Raw genomic sequence first — 6,000 nt, 5'->3', positions numbered from 1 at the left:
TTTATTCTCTTAAATTTTATTGTAGTAGGTGAGATTTGAGCAAAGAAGTTTTTGAATTAAGTCACTTCTCTATTTTTTTAGTTATGCAACTTTCAACCATTCATTCAACCTCTTTGAATCTGAGTCTTATTTTATTTCCCTCATGTTTAAAATAGAGAGGATAAAAATTTAAAATTCTTGGGCTGTTATAAACATAATGTTAGATTAATGCTTACTGCCTTATATATATTTGAAACTTTACTGAGGTCATTGACTACGTATTATAACATTATTCCTCAGGGACCAATTGCAACATCTATTTCATATAAACTATTAAGTAAAGTGGACTCTTCAGCTTTGTCCATGGTCTGGGACAAGCATAAAAAGAAATACAAGAGAACTAGCAATTTCTTTCTTATTTTTTTTTGCATCAGTCTCTCCTTCCCTTAGGTGCTTTCTATTCCAGCTCCTTCCTTTCTTCCATTCTTTAGGGAAGCCTACCGAGATGTCTGTCCCCCCTCAAGCTCCTCTACCTTTCTGACTATCAAGACAGAAGGTATCTATGTATCAGGAAAAAAGGTATGTTAAGAATCTAAAGGGCTCACAATACGTTACAGAAAAGAGTTAATAAACAGTAATTAGAAAAATGTGCTGCCCGTAAATGAAAGAAAAGAAATCCCTAGAGTCTTTTCAGCAAAGGATAATGAGTAGTCTTTACTTTTACAAAAATTAGCTTATTTAATTTTCATGAAAATCTATGAGAAGTTTCCAGGCCCATAAGATAATGATGGCAGTCTAAATTATGATCTCTCCACATACCCTCAAAAAATTACAGAAGAACAAGGAGAGCAAATAAAATCATGCCTATCATGACTTGCAATATAACATAAAAACAAAGAACTTCACAAATCTTAATTTATAACTAATTGGGAAAATAAGCTACTTATGTTTGTGGAGTTGGCTCCGAAGCTTACTCCAGAGCAAAGGGTTAGTGGGGGAAAGCAGAGAAGAATGGAGAATGGGGAAAGAGAGACTCAGAAAACATCATTTAAAGCTGACAGGCAGAATATGCAATACTAAGTAAGGAAAAGAGAGACTCTAGTCATTATATACAGGCTTTAGTAAAGGTAATAACTTGGTCATAAAGACACACTTTTATATATAACAACAGTAGCCAAAACAAAGCAAATAAACAAAAATAATTCAAAGGATTAAAAAGAGAGAGACAAAGAGAGATCATAGTGCAAGTTCCCGTATAGTAGAACTGCACAATGTACCGAGTAAAATAAGTGATAGAGCTGAAATGAAACATATCAGTCACGTTCATGAATGTACATGAGCGTAGCTCACATATTAAAAGGAAAATATTTTTAAATTGTCTCACAAAGCAAAATGAACTCTGCACAGTATACACTAGACATTTGTAAAACAAAGAAGTGCAGAAGGCCCAAAAAGAAAGAACTTAGCAAAATGTACCAGCAAATGAAAACAAAATGAAATTCAGAGTTGTGATCTTGATGTCTAACAAGTTAGAACTCAGAACAGAATAGGGATAAACAACAGAAGAAAGCTTTATAAAGGCAAAGGCCGCAATTCAAAGCAAGGACAAGAAAGAAACTTTCCCCTTATCAGCCACCTTCCTAAAGCAGAAACTAGAAGAAATGCAGAGACAGAAGCACACAAACATCAGGTGACTTGACTTGCCGTGCTCAGCCTGAGACAGGTAATGTGAATAAAAAATAAACAAGGATATATAGGACACAAACAACACAGTAAATAAGATGAATTTATTTTCACCCCCTTAATAGACAGTAAATCTTCTCTAATGCATATTGGACATTTATAAAAATTTACCAATTCAGCATGTTAGTGGTGAATTATAAATAAATTATAAAAATGTATTATAAAATAGAGAATATTGTATTATGAATTATAAATAATTTATAAAAATGTATTATAAAATAGTGCTAATAGAGAATTCTGTGATTTTTATGAGAAAAACTGGACTCAGATGAGGAAATGCAAATGAATATCACAGATATTAAGAAAAATAATGATAAAAAGCTGTGATTCAGAATCAAGTCTTTAATCACATGATTACAAAAATGATCAGAAAAAATGTATGGTATTGATATAGAAGGGCTGAGTTTCCAGCTGAACTAGGAGTGGCTAGTCATGATCTGAGTGAAATAAGTCACTGCAATTCTTACCTGCAATGGGGATCAAGGGAACTATCCTAGCTCAGTATTAAATATATGTCAAAAGAATGGACAATGACAATAAATTTGGAAAACAGAATAGAGAGAACAAAGGAGAGAAATCAGAACACAAATAAAAACTAGTGAAGTAGAAAAAGAAAAATAGCCGTACCATATATAAATATTTATTTAAAAAATAAACAAAATAGACAATCACTAGCTAACCTAATTAAAAAAGATAAGATTGCATATGGGAAGGGGGTAAGAGGAAAAAGCACAAATATGCAAGATAAAAAAATGACAAAGAAAAATAACCACTGAAACAGGGAAAATTTAAGTAATGCAAAAGTGAATAATTTTATGGAAAAATATAATTCATCAAAACTGATTCCAGTAAAGAAAACAGACCAAATATTATGAAGAAATAGAGAAAGTTAACAATTACTTCTCACTCTCCACAGCTCAAAAAAAGCAGAAGGTCAAGGTGATTTCACAGAGGAATTCTACAGAAAGTTCTAAATCCAGGTCATCCTATTTGTACAGGAACATAAAAAAAAAATGATCTTCAAACATTTCTGACAAAAAGAATGAACATTAACAACAAAACTTCATGTAAAAAATATTTTTTTCTCAAACCTACAGACTACTTTCACTTATAAATGTTGATGTAATAGTCTAAAATAAATATTAATAGTACTAAACAGCACATTAATAAAATAATTCATTAGGACAAAAGAGAGTTTATTGAATAAATGCAAGACAGATCAAGAATTTAAAAATCTGCGAATATACTACACTATGTTAACAGACCTGTGAAGAAAAGCCATATGTTCATGCATGCTGAAAAAGCATTTGCAAAACTTAATTCACATTTCCAGTGGAAACTCATAATAAAAGTAATCAGTGGATATTTTTCAATATGATAAAAGATGGATATCTTACTCAAAAGTTGGTATACATTTAATGTAAAAATACTGAACTCATTCTCTCTGAAGTCTGGCCCCGGGCAAGAATGGCCACTTCACTATCCTTCAATATAGAACTGGAGATTTTAGGACACAGATTCTGACAGAAGTAAAAAATTAGAGACATAAGAATTAGAAAGGTTATGTTAAAAATACTTCTATTTGAAGATAATATGATATGGCTGTATATCTTGAAAACCCTTGAACATTTATAGAAATATAACACAGCTAATAAAATTTTAGTAAAGTTGCAGCATATTAAATTAACATATAAAAATCAATAGTCTTCATTATACCACCTTAACAGAATTAAGGACAACAATTATATGATCATCTAAATTGATGCAGAGAAAACATTTCACAAAATTTGACACACTTTAAGATTAAAAACAGTTAACAAAATAGAAATTAAAGGAAACCATTTCAATGTAATGAAAGCCACATTGATATTGACAGGAGACAGACAAATTCCTATGCAGACAGGAATGGGTCCCTGATGAAACTTGACCTTCAAGCCAAAGAAACTCTAAAGCCTGAAAACCAAGCTACCAGTTCTGATAGAATCATGGACTGAAGTGAGAACTTCCATCCCCATTTTGCCCACTTTCTCTCTCTTAGCTCATTCTGAATGCTACCTTTGAATCAATCAAATGGTGCCTTTTCCAAGTGTACGCATAAACCAGTCCATATGCATTTCCCTATTCTAAGCCCATAAAAACCCTGAACTCAGTCTCACAGGAGTTGAGACTACCCATTTTTGGGTCCCTCTTGCTGTTGAGAGCTTTTCTTTTACTCAGTAAATTCTACTCTGCCTTACCTCCTCTCCGGTGTCTGCATACCTTATTCCTCTTGGTCATGAGACAATACCCAGAACTCACCAAACTTTGGGAGCAAAGCAGCTGTAATGTTTATGCTTGCTGAACTGTGGGCTATGGGAGAAAAAGAGCTGTAACTCTCCTGCCTGCTGAACTACAGGGGTAAAAAAAAGCTGCAATGATATATAAAAAGTCCACAACTAACATTATACTTAATGGTGAAAGACTGAAATCTTTACACCTAAGATCAGGAACAAGACAAAGATGCCCACTTTCACCACTTCTATTCAACATAATACTGAAAGTTCTAGGCAGAAAAATTAAGCAAGAAAAATAAAAGCATCAAAATTGGAAAGGAAGAAGTAAAACTGTCTCTACTCACATACAACATGATCTTATATGTAGACAGCTCTAAAGATCCCACACAGAAAAAACTATCAGAACTAATAGATGAATTCAGCATAGTTATAGAAGATAATCAACACATAAAGTAGTTGTCTTTTTGTACAATAACAATGAACAGTTACCTAAAAAAGAAATTAATAAATAATTTACAACAGCCTCAAAAAAGTACTTGGGAATAAACCTAACCAAGGATGTGAAAAACATATACATTGAAAACCACAAAGCATTGCTGAAAGAAATTAAAGAAGACACAAACAAATGGAAAGACAGCCTACATTTATGGATTGGAAGACTTAATATTGTTAAGATGTCAATACTAAAAAAAAAAAACAATTTATAGATTCAACACAGTCCACATCAAAATCCTGAGTGTCTTTTTATGCAGAAGTAGCCAAAAAAAAATCTTAAAATGCACATGGGATCTCAAGAAACCTTGAATAGCAAAAATAATCTTAAAAAAGAAGAAAAAATAGTTGGAGGAATCATACTCCCTGATTTGACAACATTACAAAGATTACAATCAAAACAGTATGGTACTCATGTGAAGACAGACATATAGATTAATTAAGTAGAATAGAGTCCAGAAACAAACCTAAATAAGGGTGCCAAGATCAGCCAGAGGGAAACAGTCTCTTCAACAAATGGCATTGGGAAAACTGGATATGCACATGTAAAATAATGAATTTAGAGCCTTATCTTATACCATATACAAAAGTTAACTCAAATGTATTAAAGACCTAAATGTAAGATCCAAAATGTAAAACTCCCAGAAGACATAAGAAAAAATCCTTTATGATATTAGATTTGCCCATAATTTTTGTACATAACACCAAAAGCACAGGTAACAAAAGAAAAAATAGACAAAAGGGACTGTGTCAAACTTAAAACTTTTGTTCATCAAAGGACACAATCAATTGAGTAAAAGGTAGCCTACAGAATGGTAGAAAATATTTGCAAATCATCTATCAGATAAGGGGTTAATATCTAAAATATATAAAGAACTACTGTAACTCAACAACAAAAAAACAAATCACTCTAAAAATGAAGGCCTTGAATACATTTCTCCAAAGATGATATGCAGATGTCCAAATAAGCATATGTGAAAATGCTAGCCATCACTAATCATCAGATAAATGCAAACCAAAGCCACAGTGAGATATCAGTTCATACCCATTTGGATGGCTACTATAAAAACAAAACAGAAAATAACAAGTGTTGACGGGGATATGGAGAAGTTAGAATACCATACACAAGATGCTCAATGACCAGGGCCTCACCTGAATAAATACTACAACATATTCTAAACATCCTAAAATAAAGATAGCATGGCACATAGATAGACAGACTGAGCAATGACACAAAGTCCAGAAATAGATTCTTGAAATCTGGCAAATGATAAAGGCAGTATATTTAAGCATTGGGGAAACATGACCTATTAATAAACAATGTTGAGAAAACTAGATAGCTATTTAGTAAAAGAAAAAGTTGAGAGACCTCACAATGTTAGAAAAAATTCCACATGAATCAGAGATCTAAAATGGAAAAAAATTATAAGTACTAAGAAACATGAATAAATTCCTTTATAGTTTGGGAATGGGAAAAGCCTTTCTGAATATGACTGAAATTTTAGAAAAATGA

Source organism: Callithrix jacchus, chromosome 18, assembly GCF_049354715.1.
Source record: "Callithrix jacchus isolate 240 chromosome 18, calJac240_pri, whole genome shotgun sequence".
In the NCBI taxonomy this organism is placed as follows: domain Eukaryota; kingdom Metazoa; phylum Chordata; class Mammalia; order Primates; family Cebidae; genus Callithrix; species Callithrix jacchus.
This window is presented reverse-complemented; position numbering follows the sequence as displayed.